Source organism: Zea mays, chromosome 5 (assembly GCF_902167145.1).
Source record: "Zea mays cultivar B73 chromosome 5, Zm-B73-REFERENCE-NAM-5.0, whole genome shotgun sequence".
Classification (NCBI taxonomy): Eukaryota; Viridiplantae; Streptophyta; class Magnoliopsida; order Poales; family Poaceae; genus Zea; species Zea mays.
In genome coordinates this window covers 188,499,719-188,514,900 of record NC_050100.1, presented here as the reverse complement: position 1 = coordinate 188,514,900, position 15,182 = coordinate 188,499,719, and positions in this window count along the sequence as shown.

Below are 15,182 nucleotides of genomic sequence, written 5' to 3'. Positions count from 1 at the left end.
CGGCTGGCGCCGGTGGTTCCAGGTCTGCGAAGACTGTGCCGCCGTCCAGCAGGGCGCCGGAGGTCGCGAAGGCGGCCCGAGGGTTGCCGTCGCCGGGCAAGCGCGTCGCCGACTTCGCCACTGATATTTGTGTGGACGACTATCTTGGTGGTAAGCCGTTGGCTTGTTTTTTTTAAATTCGTTGACACGTCGCAGGGTCGGACGAAGGCCAACTTGTTATTGTTGCGCCTGTCGCGGCGACCACGGTGGCCGCGGCAGTGCCGAAGGCGAAGGGCAGTGCTCTGAGCGCCGGAGGCGAGATGCCGGCACTCGCTGCTGTCAGGGACGAGGCGGGCGCTGTGTCCCGCCGGCTGGAGGAGATGAAGGAGGCGCTAAGTCAGGTACATTGAGCTAGACTTCGATTTTTTTTATCGGCTTTGCTTGGGCCGCGGTCTTATGTGTGTTTTGCAGGCAGCTGACTTCGTAGGTCGCGCGGCGTTAGGGGCCCTTACGGCGGTTGTGTCTGCCGAAGTCGAGAGACTTCGGACGCAACATGCAGATGCGGTCCAGGAAAAATCGGCCGCCGACAGTAAGTGCCGCAAGCTGGCGGACAAGGTGGCCGCGCTAGAGGGGGAGAAGGCTGACCTCCGGCGCCAACTGGTGGAGGAGAGGAGGGAGGCCAATGAGGCCGTCGCCAAGGCGCAGGCTGCGCTGGCGGAGGCCAATTTGGCGCGGGCGGAGGGCAATCTTGCCAGGGAGCGCGCCGCGCAGTTGGAGGAGCGGCTCAGCGCCCTGCAGAGCCGTGTGGAGAGGACCGAGGCCGTGACGCGCGCGGAGGCTGAGCGGACACGCAAGCAGCTTATGGATACGTACCATGAGCTGGGCGCGCTGACCGCTGAGTTCGAAGTGCCGGACCGAGAGCCCGGACTTCGCTGCCTGGAGTGGGTGCAGGAGGAGCTGCAGTCGCTCCCCACCGTCGTGGAGGGGTTTATGTCTTATGCCTCCCTGGTCACCTGCGAGGGGGCGATGAACGCACTCTCTCGCGAAGGGTGCCGGCACTTTGAGGTCTTCGACCAAAGTGACGAGGACTTCGAGCGTGATATCTACAGGGTTGAGGACCCTGTAGTGAGGGAGTCCGCCGGAGCCATCTACGACCGGATGTGGGGCCCGCACGGTCGAGAGGTGGTCAGGGAGCGGGCCGAGACGACGAGGGCTCAGGTAACGTTTGGCTTGTGTTTGACATTTGCTGGATGTGGGCTATGTGTGGGTTTGCTGAATCTGTGTGCTGTGTCTTAGGCGGCGCGCCGCGAGAAGGTGGATGACTTCGGGGCGTTGAACAGCGCGCTGCCTGACCCGGAGTCGAACCCGGCGGGGGCCGTGTCCGAGGCCGCCCTGGAGCCATCTACGGAGACTGCCGAAAGCACTGCTGATGCCCCCGTAGCCGCTGCGGCCGGCGGAGGCCCGCCCCCAGAGGCTGTTGGAGGCGCTCCTAATGCCTCCGCAGCCGCTGAGCCGAGGGCTGAAGATCCTGCGACGGTGGCGGCGGAGGCGACAGCGGAGGCAACCGCGACGGCTGGGTTTTCGCAGGTGGCGTAGCGGGTGTGGGTAGTTAGGGAATTTTGGATATGTTGCTGAATTTTGGTTGCTGCGCAGGTTCAAGATTTTGGGCCTGCACACGCAACCGCCACTACTAATTTTTTGGCGGCTTCGACCGTGGATGGTGGTAATAAATGTGATGGATCTACATCTGAGTTTTCTGATTTTTCTGAATCTGGGAGCTCGGTTGAGTGGACTGAGTCGTCGGAGGACTTGGACTACTTCGCGGCCTTGGATGTGGCAGCAGCGGAGGCTTTACCTCACGCTGCGGATGTTGAGGATGTGCCGGGTCCGAGTGCTGGGCATAGGCGACGAAGGGCGGTTGCAAAGCGTAGAGTGAGTGGGGCGGACGGCGGTCGGCTTCGAGTGAGTAGGGCTGACCGACAGGAACTGTTGTCCGTGCCGGCCGCCGTGAGTATAGGTGAGGGGGAATTGCGAAGTCTTTTTGCGGGTGAGGAACTTAGGATAATGTTATTTAACTATAGGGAGATGGGGATTATTCCGAAGGTTGAGCCGATGTAAAGTGTGATGCCCTCTCTTGTGCATGTGTAATGGCTTGTATAATGTATTTGTTATGCTGGAATGACGCGCATGTAGTCGGTCTTCGTACAGTTTGGTGTGGTCGTTTTTGTTATGCTTCGTCCGGCTGCGCCTGAGCGACTGCTGCACGGAGGACTTCGATTTCTCGCACTTATTGCGCTAGCCCGGCTGCACCCGTAGGCGACTTCTGCTCGGATAGTCTCTGCGGTAGACTTCGGTGTTTTGCACTTGTCGTGCTAGGCTGGCTGCACCCGTAGGCGACTTCTGCACGGTAAGTCTTCGCGATAGACTTCGAGTTTTCGCACTTGTCGTGCTAAACCGGCTGCACCCGTAGGCGACTTCTGCACGATAAGTCTTCGCGATAGACTTCGAGTTTTCGCACTTATTGTGCTAAACCGGCTGCACCCGTAGGCGACTTCTGCACGGTAAGTCTTCGCGATAGACTTCGAGTTTTCGCACTTATTGTGCTAGACCGGCTGCACCCGTAGGCGACTTCTGCACGGTAAGTCTTCGCGATAGACTTCGAGTTTTCGCACTTATTGTGCTAGACCGGCTGCACCCGTAGGCGACTTCTGCACGGTAAGTCTCCGCGATAGACTTCGAGTTTTCGCACTTATTGTGCTAGACCGGCTGCACCCGTAGGCGACTTCTGCACGGTAAGTCTCCGCGATAGACTTCGAGTTTTCGCACTTATTGTGCTAGACCGGCTGCACCCGTAGGCGACTTGTGCACGGGGTTGTCGCACGCGAGGGTGGCCAGCGCTGAGCCTCGCGGTGACTTTGTATTGGTCGAATGTCGAAGACCGTCGTCGCGGTCTTTTTTCGACGTGTTTTTGCGGGGGATTCTTCGCTTGTATATTACATGGCCCCGCCTCGTTAAAAACCTCACCCCCCGGGAGGAAAAGAGTGCGGGCCAGAATAGAATTGTTTTTGCGAGTTACAAGGGCGAATCGGCCCTGATGAGTCAAACAAAAAATTTGCGGAGATTGTCTATGTTCCAGGAGTGCTCCAGGTCTTCGCCGTTTGGCGTCATGAGCCTGTAAGCGCCGGGGGAAGCCTTCGTATTGACAATGAAAGGGCCCTCCCACCTGGGCTCCAGCTTGCCCCTGGACTCTGTCCGAGCTGTCCGGACGAGTACGAGGTCCCCTTCGCTGAATTCTCTTGGGATGACTGCGTGGTCGCGCCATGCTTTTGTCTGGGCTTGGTATTTGTTCAGGGCCTGTAGAGCGAAGACTCGGTCTCCATCGATGAGGTCCTTGGAAGTTGGCTCGTCCACGTCGGGGACGGCTGAAGGAACTGTTCGTGGGGACCCATGTTTTATTTCTTGTGGGGTCATAGCCTCCGATCCGTATAAAAGGCGGAAAGGAGTGAACCCGGTCGCCCTGCACTCAGTCGTGTTCAGTGCCCAGACCGCCTCGGGTAACAAATCGGCCCACTTGCCCTTTTTCGTCGAGGAGCATCTTTTTTATGGCTGTGAAGATTTTTCCATTGGCGCGTTCCACAACTCCGTTGGACTGCGGGTGATAGACTGAAGCGAAGGCAAGCTTGGTGCCAATGGAGAAGCAAAAGTCCTTGAAATCTTGGCTGTCAAACTGCTTGCCGTTGTCGACTGTTAGTTCGGACGGTACTCCGAAGCGGCAGACAATGTTTTGCCAAAAGAATTTTTGGGCAGTCTTTGATGTTATTGTGGAGACAGCCCTTGCCTCGATCCATTTGGTGAAGTATTCGACAGCGACGAAGGCGAACTTGAGGTTCCCCTGAGCCGTGGGTAGGGGCCCGACGATATCTAGTCCCCAGCGCTGGAGAGGCCATGTGTGGGCGATCAGCTTTGTAAATTGCGAAGGGCTGCCTGATCGAGGGGAAAACTTCTGGCAGGCTTCGCAGGATCTTGTTACCCGATTCGCGGCGCAGATCATTGTGGGCCAGTAGAAACCTTGGCAGATCACCTTAGCAGCTAGGGCCCTTGGCCCTGCGTGAGAGCCGCAGGTACCGCTGTGGACTTCGCGTAGGATCTGGACACCTTCGGTTTCGGTGACGCATTTGAGCATTGGCTGACTGACCCCCTTCTTGTAGAGTTGGCCCTCAATCAGTGCGAAGTCCCGGCTTCGATGTTTGAGGCGCTTGGCCTCGTTGACGTCGGTTGGATGATAATACCCCTGTAGGAATAGAGTTATTGGTGCCCGCCAGTCTTTGGTCATGATAAGGTTGACTATTCGGTGGCCCTCGTTGTCATTGGTTATTTGGAGCCCTTCGGGGCTCCGGACGGTTGGTGTGCCGATGACGTGGTAGAACACGTCGGAGGGCAGGGGCTCGCCTCTGGCGGCAGCCTTGGCCAATGCGTCGGCCTCTTCATTCTTGGCGCGGTCCACATGCTGCAAAGTGAATCCCTTGAATTGTCTCTCGAGACTTCGGATAGCCGCGAGGTATTGCATGAGTGCAGGGTCTTTTGCTGCATAGTCTTTTTCGACCTGGCCAGCAACTACCTTGGAGTCCATTCTGATGATGCAGGTGGTGACCCCAAGGGCCCTCGGCTTGCGGAGACCGAGGATGACTGCTTCGTATTCTGCTATGTTATTTGTGCATCTGTCGGATTCCAGAGCGAAGCTGAGGCGAGCCGCATATCTGTGCTTGACTCCGGTTGGCGAGGTGATGACTGCCGCGGCGCCTGCCCCCGCATGGCACCAAGCGCCGTCGCAGTGGATCGTCCAAACCTTTTCTGCGGACGGGTCCGGCTGTGTTATTGGCCCAGTCCAGTCGACGACGAAGTCTGCCAGGACTTGTGACTTGATGGCTGTCCTGGGCTCGAAATTGATGTGGTATCCGGAGAGTTCGGCCGCCCACTTGGCAATCCTCACCGATGCTTCCGGGTTTCTGAACAATTCGCCGAGCCCCCTGTCTGAGGTGACCCGGACCTTGAATGCTTCGAAGTAATGGCGCAATTTGCGCGAAGACATGACGACTGCGTAGGCAATCTTCTCCAGCTCTGTCATGTTACATTTGGACGGCGTCAGCACTTCGGAGACATAATAAATTGGGCACTGCCTGATCACGCCCTCGACTGTCTGCTCCTGCACCAGTGCCGCGCTGACCGCATGCGGCGAAGCCGCAACATAGAGCAACAGAGGTAGTGAAGAGTCGGGGCTTGTAAGGACTGCCAGCTCCGACAGGTACTGTTTTAATGAGGCGAAGGCCACTGCCTGCTCTAGTCCCCAAGCGAAGTCTTTTGCACCGCGGAGAGTTTTGAGGAAAGGGAGGCTTCGCTCAGCGGATCTGGAGATGAATCTGTTGAGGGCGGCCAATCTCCCTGTCAAGCGCTGGACGTCTCTGGCGGACTGTAGAGGCCTCATGTTCATGATGGCTTGAATCTTGGTTGGGTTGGCCTCGATGCCGCGGTGTGATACCAGGTAGCCCAATATTTTGCATTGGCGAACGCCGAAGACGCACTTTTCCGGGTTTAGACGGAGTCGTGCGTCTCGCATGTTCGCGAATGTCTCGGCGAGGTCGGAGAGATGGTCCGCCTTGCTCTTGCTGGCGACGACGATGTCGTCCACATATGTAAATATATTTCTGCTGACCTGCCCGTCGAGCACTGTCTTGGTAAGCCTGGAAAAGGTGGACCCGGCGTTCTTGAGTCCCTCCGGCATTCTGATGAAGCAATATGTGCCGAAGGGCATTATAAAGCTGGTGCTAGCCTTGTCTTCTTCCTTCATGTATATTTGATGGTAACCGGAGAAGCAGTCGAGGAGTGACATGACTTCGCATCCAGCCGCGCTATCGACTATTTGGTCGATCCGCGGCAACGGGAAGTTGTCCTTTGGGCAGGCCTTATTGAGACTGGTGAAGTCGATGCACATTCGCCACTTCCCGCTCTTTTTCTGCACCATCACAACATTGGAGAGCCACGTGGGGTAGGCCACCGGCTCGATGAATTTGGCTTCCAGGAGGCGGTGCACTTCTGCCTTGGCGGCCTCTGTTTTCTCGTCGGACATCTTGCGAAGCCGCTGTTTTTTCGGCCTCACCGAAGGGTCGATTCCCAAGCTGTGCTCAATAATGGATCGGCTGACCCCGACCAGGTCGAGGGCTGACCAGGTGAAGACATCTTTGTTCTTGGACAGGCAGCAGAGGAGCTTCTCCTCTTCATGCTAAGTGAGGTCTTCGCTGATAGTGACTGTCTGCTTGGGCGTGGCCTGGTCGAGGGGGACAGTCTTGGTCCCGTCATTGCTCTGCAGCTGTGCCTTGTCGTGCTGTTTATCGGTTGGGCTGGCGGGTGCAGGGACCTCACGCTGGGCCGTGAGGCAGTGCACGTTTCTCTGACCGGGCACGAAGTCTCTCTCTATGTTGCGCGCAGTCTGTTGATTGTCGTAGACCGTAATAACGCCTAACGGACCTGGTATCTTCATACACAGGTACAGTCCGTGAATGGCTGCTTCGAACTTATTGATGGAGCCCCGGCCCATGATAGCATTGTACGGATATACCATATCCACAATATCAAATGTTACTTGCTCGCTTCGGGCATTGGGTGCTACACCGAAGGAGAGAGGCAGCTCTATTTTGCCGACAGGAAAGGTGCCCTTGCCGCCGAAGCCATACAATGGGTTGTCCGAAGGCTTGAGCAGGCTATGGCTTATGCCCATGCGATCGAAGGCGTGGAGGAAGATGATGTCCGCCTGACTGCCATTGTCGACTAGGACTTTGTGCAGGTCCCAGCCTGCCACGCTGCAATTGATAACCATGGCGTCGCTGTGGGGGGCGCTGCGCAGGTCGACGTCTCGTGCGTCGAAGGTTAGCAGTATATGGGACCACTTTTTCTGCACGACTGGACCAGTGATGGCGACGTGGTTGATGCTGCGGTAGTGGTCCCGCTTCTGCCGCTTTGTGTCGAAGTCGGTGCTGGACCCCCCAGTTATCATGTGAATGACTCCGCGATATGGCTGATCGGCGAAGTCTTCCTGCTTTGGGGCGTGGGGGATGTTTTGTTGTTGGTGGTGTGGGGGTGGGGGTGGGGGAGGTACGATTTGTACTTCCTGATGGTGGTGGTAAGCGTGGTGCGGTGGATGCGGGGCGGGGGCGTGGATATATGGTGGAGGGGGTTGCTGGTAAGTGTGTGCGACAACTCTGGGGTTGTCGGCTGGCTGCGCCCGTGCCATTCTGTCTTTGGTGGCCTTCGTTTCTGGGCAGTCTTTGGTTTGGTGGGCGCAGTCTTCGCCATGGAAGAGGCAGTAGAATCGGCGTGGCGGCTGCGCACGCCCCCGACCCCTGCCGCGAGTTCCATTTCCACGGCCCTGGGGGGGATATTCCTGGCGACGAGGGGCCTCAGCAGCGGGGTGCTGGTTGGCGATGTTATGCACTTGCTGTTGATTGCGGCCGTCTCGACCGGAGTCTTGCTGCGGAGTCCTTGTCCACGTGCGGCTGGACTGTGGAGCATCTTTAGGCTTCCTTTGGGACTCAACCTTGCGCTGGTGGAGTTCTTCGGATTTGGCGTATTTTTCGAACAGCTGATATAATTCCTGGAGGTTCTTGGGTGGATCTCTGATGCAGTGGCTATAGAGGACGCCGGCGCGAAGGCCACTGATAGCGTAGTGGATAGCGATCTGGTCATCAACTGAAGGCAGCTGTGACTTGAGTGTTAAAAATTTGCGGTAATACTCTCGCAGAATCTCCTTTTCCAGCTGCTTGCAGAGCGAGAGTTCGGCCAAGGCGTCAATGTCTGGGCGGTACCCTTGGAAATTGAGCAGGAACTTGTCCCGGAGGCTCCTCCAGGAATCAATGGACAGCAGAGGCAACCTGGTGAACCAGGTGAGAGCTGGGCCTTCGAGGGCGATGATGAAAGACTTTGCCATTGTGGCGTCGTCCCCTCCGGAAGATGCAACGGCGACCTGATAACTCATTATGTATTGTGCTAGGTCGGTGCTGCCGTTGTACTTGGGATAGGTCCCTGCCCGGAAGTTAGCGGGCCAAGGCGTCACTTGCAGGTGTGGCGCCAGGGGACTTCGCTCGTCCAGGTAGTTGACCCCTTGGAATGGCGCGGCATGCGGGAAAGTGTGGTCGCGCTGGGGGAAACGCGGGTCTTGCGGTTGTGCGCGCTGTTGCAGGGTGGCCCATGCTGCAGGCCGAGGTGGCCTTCGCGCGTGTCTTCCAGTTGCTGCTGTGGGGGTAGCCCGTGCTGCAGGCCAAGGTGGCCTTCGCGCTGCATCAGCGCGATCTCCCGCTCGAGGTCCTGGGCTTTCTGCTCTTCATCGCGTATCATTTGCCGCACTTTGGCTAGTGCGGACACACGCTGGCGCTTGGCCTCCAGTATCTCTTTCTGCCTCTGGAGATTGCGGTTCTTGAGGCGCAGGGCGCGCAGCTGTAGCTGTTCTTCCGCTGAGACGCCGAGGACTTCACCGTCCTCAGTGAGGTCCGCGCCCTCTAGTGGGGCGAAGTCTGGGGGTGGCTGCGATTGTCCTTCAGTGGGGAGAGTGTCGTCTTCGCAGGTGTGGGGGACGTCGTCTTCAGTGGCCTCTTGGTGGGTGGATTGGGTGAGGGCGAGGGCCTTGCCCTTTCTTGCGGCAAGTAGCGCTGCCTTCGTAGCCTCGTCAGCCTTCGGGTTAGCTTTCTTGGGTGCCATCGCGGGTGGTTTTTTCGTAGCACGAACGGTGGGCGCCAAATGTTGGAACTTGCTCTCTGCAGCAAGGGGATCCAACGGGGGGAGTAGTGACGTAAACAGGGCTCACGTGCGAGATGGCAATAGCTCTGTTAACCTGGCCTCTCACGGGAACTGTGCGGGGGTATTTATAGGTATCTGAGCGCCCAGCGTCTCGTGTTAAGGACGCATGTGCCCTCAGACACCTAGGTTATCCCCAGAATATTCCCATGAAGCAGGGTTACAGACTGTAATCACAGGGATGCCTTTACAAATTAGGCCCGTAACGCGCAGTGGCCACGCAGGGCCAGTTACAATGGGCCGGATCGCCCGTGGGCCTCCGAGCTGGACGAGTCCGCGCGGTGGGATGACCTCGTCGCAGGCCTTCGTCTGATGTCGTACGGGGCGAAGGGTGTTCCTACCCGTTTTAACTCCGTTGCACCAACGACAGCAGCGACGGCCTCGAGCGAAGGGTGGCGTCTTTGCCTTCGCCCCAACATGGGCGGCCCAAGGATGCCACATGACCAGAAGAAGCGATATACTCCAGGATGTCATCAGTGGGTCCGGACCTTTACGAGAGAGCACTGGGCCCCTGTACACTCAACCCGGACCTCCGAGTACGGTCCGGGACTCCCAAGTAAGCAAGCCAGACCCCTTGTGGGGACCGAACCCCTCTGAGTAAGGTCCAGACCACCTATAGCAAGGTCCCAGGACAGGGGATACCCTAGCCCATGTCAAGGACGGGCAAGGGTCCAGTACTGACACGTGTCTAGGCTTCGACCTGTGCGCTTACGCTCCCTGCTCAGGAAGAGGCCCGATGTTGCCACGTGGCCTATCGCCCGTGATGTAAGCCAGTGGGCGGGGCCTGATGTAAGGTCTCTGGGCCGCGCTGCCTCTGCATTTATTGCGGAGAAGACGCGCCGCCTGTCTATCCAGTTGACAGACGATGTGCCCCCTCAGCATTTAATGCATCCTGTCCACTTCGCTGGCAGGTGGCGCCCAGGCCATCCTACAGACGGCGTGCCTGTCCAGTCCATTGTCAAACAGTACGCCCGTGCTGCAAGGTGCACTGTATCCATCATCACTTATACGGGAAGCTTCCCCTGCACGCCGATACTACGCAGATCTCGGATGTCAGGGCGCAAGAAGTTTGCTCCAGCAACGAACATTAGTTGCTCCAAGTATTACATCCATTATGTTCCTAGGCCCACATGTCAGGGCTCAGTACCCTTGTACATGCCCCCCTTAGCTATAAAAGGGGAGGCATGCAACGTTACAACACAGGCTGATTAACACCCACAAGGGGGTCACTCAGACCCAAGCACACTTAGACGCTCACAAGTTCATACTAGCTCAATACATCACACAGCGGAGTAGGGTGTTACACTCCGGTGGCCTGAACCACTCTAAATCCTTGTGTGTTCTTGTGTTCACTCCATTTCCCAACTAACAAGCAAAACGCTTAGGCCCCTCCTCATCTTAGGATTCAGAGCGGGTGCATTCCGCCACCCGGCCGGAGAATTTCCTCTCTGACATTTGGCACGCCAGGTAGGGGGCCTAGGCACTAGGTTTTTGCTTGTTCTCTCGCTCAGCATGATGGTGCAAATCGTTGAGCACCACGCCGAGACTTTCGTGGAATTCATGGTGGAGGAAGAAGCTGCTTCTTCCACGCCGCAGGTTCCCAACCGCCCAGTGCTGGACACTGCCGCTGTGCACGTTGCACGGTAGCATACAACCGCACAGACATCCCGGACTCCGTCGCAGGCAGCTCCGGGGCACTGTCGGCGACCCAGGAGTTGCTGCATCACCCCTCGAGCTCCACGGCCTCATCGGGGGCCATGAAGCAGTGGCGGGACAACGTCAACCGACTGCTCGGCATGGCACATTCTACCTCGACTAGGTCGAGACCACGGTCATCCTGGCGCCAACATGAGGCATCGGTGTCAGTGCACTCACCCTCAGTGAGGGGTGCACAGACCAACGACCTCCGGGCAGAGCTCAACCGTAGGCGCGCGGGGGAGGATGCCCAGATCTCTCTGGAGAGGGCGCGGGAGCGCCGACAAAACTTTGAGGGTCGTGATGACGCTCGGGTCTCTCTGGAAAGGGCGCGTGAGCGCTGGCAAAACATCGAGGGTCGCAACCTCGATCAAGACTTTGTTGCGGTAGCACCGCAGACCCTAGCAGGCGCCCGGTTCTAGGCAGGTGTCCGCTTAGCTGGCGTGGGCTGCGTCGCTCTCGCGGATCACCTCCGCGCGGCATCCTAGCCATCCAAGTTCCGGCCGCACCTGCTGGAAAAGTACGATGGAACATCAAATCCGTCGGAATTTCTGCAGGTGTACGTCACCGGTGTCACAGCAGTAGGTGAAAACACCGCTGTGATGGCGACATATTTTCATGTCGCCTTGTCTGGGCCTACCCGGACTTGGCTCATGAATCTTTCCCCAGGGTCAATCTATTCCTGGGAAGAGCTCTGCGCGCGGTTCACAGTGAACTTCGCAAGTGCTTACTAACAGCACGGCGTGGAAGCCCACCTCCATGCATTGAGGCAAGAACCCGGGGAGACTCTCCGGACGTTTATCTCCCGCTTCACCAAGGTGCGAGGTACTATACCTCGCATTTCCGACGCTTCCATCATCACGGCCTTCCATCAGGGAGTACGTGATGAAAAAATGTTGGAGAAGTTGGCCACGCATGACATGGAAACTGTCCCCACACTCTTTGCTCTGGCCGACAAATGCGCCAGAGCCACCGAGGGCCGGGCATGGCACTCGGTCCCACGAACTGGGGTCGCCCAGGCGGGTGGCTCGGCTGCTGTCCCCCGGGACAGTAAAAAGAAAAAGAAGGGTCGCGGCCACGAGAAGCCGTGGTCAACCGCTCTAGTCGTCGCGGCTGTGACTAGGGGCCGAGGCGACCACAACAAGCGCCCACGGCCGCAGAGGGGTAACAGTGGCTCATGCCCTGTACACCCCAACAGTCGCCATAGCACCACAGAGTGTCGCGAGATCATCGACCTCGCAAAACGCGTCAGCGAGCGGCGCGAGCAGTCTTCCAAGGACGGCTCCCCACCTTGTCGCCGACCTGGCAAGGAAAGGGTCGATGACGGCGAGGTGGCCACGGCTGAATGGGACCTCGAGTATCAGTCACCCGAGGGGGTCCTAAAGGATGTCATCACTGGAGACTCTAACTCCGGTGGCGACAGCTAGACAGGCCACCGGGGGGACCCCGTACTCCCCGGTCTACGGGGCCAAAGCCTGCCTTCCCCCAGAAACCCTTCTGGACTCCCCACAGGTCCAGTCTCTGTGCAGAAACGGCTACAGCGTAAGGACGTGGACTCTATCAGCAAATGCAGATGGGAACCCTGGGTCAGGACCTAGCCCTATGGCGAGTACTGAACCAAGGAGGGTTCCGTAAACGCTCCCCCAGCTGGGAGGAACCCTTCAAGGTGACGAAAATGTGCCGACTCGGGGGTAACCACCTTGCTACAGCTGGAGCACCTCTTCCTAACCTCTGGAGCATCTCTGTAAGTTCTGTCCATAGGAGCAAGCCTGAGGGGTTGAGTTTTTCTCCCTTTTGTAACTAGGTTGCGCATATGTGTACGTCGGCCCGGTGAGGTCCACCCTCATAAACCCGGCCTGTTGGCCTGCACCCATGCATGTTGAGTTATAAAGAGAAGATTTACCCCCTCAGATGTGCTCCTATGATAGTTTTATCCTCCTGCCTCCGTGGTTTTACCCTGCAGTCTCCGGATATTATTTTTTACCTAACCCACCCATACAGTTCCTATCTGTCCTGACATGAAGACATCCGAATTGAGTAGCCAGGCCTGCAGTTTAGGACCCCTCTACGAAAGCAGGGGGTCCGGTAGCCTGGGGATTGGTTCTAAAGAACAGGAGCCTGTTCCATGGGGTGGTCCGGAGCAGTGTGGCCGCTTAGCCTGGTTCCGTACCCAAAAGCCTGCACACTCCACCACTCTGTGATGGGCACCCTAGTATTTGGAGCTATAGTCCTGTGGGTCCGACAACCTGAGGTCCGACTTTAGAGAATGGACACTTGTCTCCTGGGGTGGTCCGGAGTCGTGTAGCCGCTTAGCCTGGTCCCGTACCGTGAGCCTGCACGCTCCACCACTCTGCGACGGGTGTCCTAGTATCTGAAGGCACCATCCAGGGGGTCCGGACACACAACTTGGCTTCCCAGACTAAAACCTGCAGGTCCCGAGCATGTATCAAAAGATGGCTAATGTCAGACGATGGGTCCTATGGGTGTACTACTAACGCTCCCTAGCCGAAGCTGTGTTCAGGTCCAGGTCCCAGTCGAGGCTACCTCCTGGGGGCCGTTCCCAACTCTTTTAGGTATGCTGGCATCCAGTCTCAACACGTCGAGCCTACATCCCATGGGGGCCAGGTACCAAGGAGGAGTCGGTAACACCACACACAACAGGGACAAACGGTACACAGATAAGTGCTAATACTGCTTGATAAATAGTAATCAAAAGTACCTTACAAAAAGCAAAAGTTATTACATCCACCTTCAAGTGGAGTCCTAGCTCCATCTCTACTCTACAGGTATGGACTACTCTGCGCCAGCAGGGTCGCGTTGAAAGCAAGCTCCGAGCGGCTTGCTAGCGGTGGCGACCACCTCTACACCAGCGGCGGCAACCACCTCTGCACCAGCAACTTGCCAGCGGTGGCGACCACCTCAGCGTGTGCACCATGGCGAGGAGGCCCTCGCCCCCGTCCTCGTACGGGGGTGAGGACAAGACCATCCAAGAATGCGGCCGCCACCTCCACGGCGTACGACATCTTGTACGACTCCCCGGGCGACATCAGAGCAGCATGGCCTGCGGTGGCCGGCGGCGCAGGGCGTGCTGCGGGTGCGGCGGACCTGCACACGGCGTGACCATTGCCCATACGGTGGACGGGCAGCCATGCTCCGCTTGGCGGCAGGAGGCGGTACCGAAGCCATCAAAGCCAAAGAAATGGAGCCGCAGCATGGCTCGCTTCCCACCCCAAAGAGTTGGAGGCGCGAGGGATGGAGCCGTGGCTTAGCCCGCTGTCCACCTTCACGAGGCTGGTGATCATCCTTCCCCCGAATGCTGGAGGAAGAAGCGGAAAGGAGCGTCGCCTCCACGAACATCCCGCGGAGGTAGGCGATGATGGTCGCCTAAAGGATGAAGCAGGGCGCAACGTGTAGAGGCTGGAGGCCAAGCCCCTCCAGCAGCTGCACGAAGAAAGACGGGATCAGCAGCGCCAACCCACTAGGGAGTTTGGAAACAAAGAACACAAACTCTCCGGTGGCGGGTTCACCGTGAGGAGAGACACCGACATGGGTCCTTCCGGCAAACACCAGCACGCCCCATCCGAGCGGGTTGCGCACCAAGTTGAGTGCCACCTCGAGCTGGAGGCGCTCGCGAGGGTCTAGCAAGGCCATGGCGGCTACGACGACATAAGAGTGCGGAGAGCTTGAGGGCGAAAGGGTGCTGATGAGAATGGCTACTACGCTTGGGGGAGTCCCTTTTTAAAGAAGGATTCTCCCACTGGTGCCCCGAAGTGCCACAGAAGACCACGCCCGACGCGCCCCATGGTGACCAGTCTCTAGCATGGGGGCCCGGGCCCATGAGTCATACTCCTTGGGCGTTGGCCTCCATGTGCGGCGAAGGCAAACCGCCGCGTAGGGAGCACGCCACCGCCTACGGTGGTGCGTCTCTTCACCTCCGCCGAAAGCAGCGGATCAGTCTACCGCGTGAGGAGTACACCACCGCTTGCGGTAGTGCGCCTCTTCGCCTCCATCGAAACCAACAGCCCAGGTACTTACACGGGGGCTTGGGCCCATGAGTCACCCTCCTTGGGCGTCGGTTCCTAGGTGCAGAGAAGTTGAACCGCCGCTCGCACCAGTACCGCGCCTCCTCGGGGCCGCCGCAGAAGATGGAGAAGTTAAATTTTCAAAGTCAATACAGCGGTATCGAGGCACCCCGCGCGTGGCCCAGCAAAAGCATCAAGTGTGAAGGTCATGGGTCAGTCAGCCGCGGGGACAGGCGTGACAGTTAGTGTGCCCGAGGGTGAACAGGCAGTAATTACAACAGCAAGCACACAGAAGCAGCGAGCCAATCGCTAATCAAACTTTGGCCCCACCTGTAGGCTTGTATCCTCCCCTGAGGTGGGCCCAGGGGCCACTGTCGGTACCCTAAATCAGGGGTACCCCTTACTACAGTATGAAGACATGGTACCGGTGCAACTATCTCTGGTCGTGTGGTGAACGGCACCCGACTCCACTAACATGGGCGACCCAAGGACGCCACGTGACCAGAAGAAGTGATATACTCCAGGATATCATCAGTGGGTCTAGACCTCTACGAGAGAGCACTGGACCCCTGTACACTCAACCTGGACCTCCAAGTACGGTCCGAGACTCCCAAGTAAGCAAGCTGGACCCCTTGGGTGGGGACC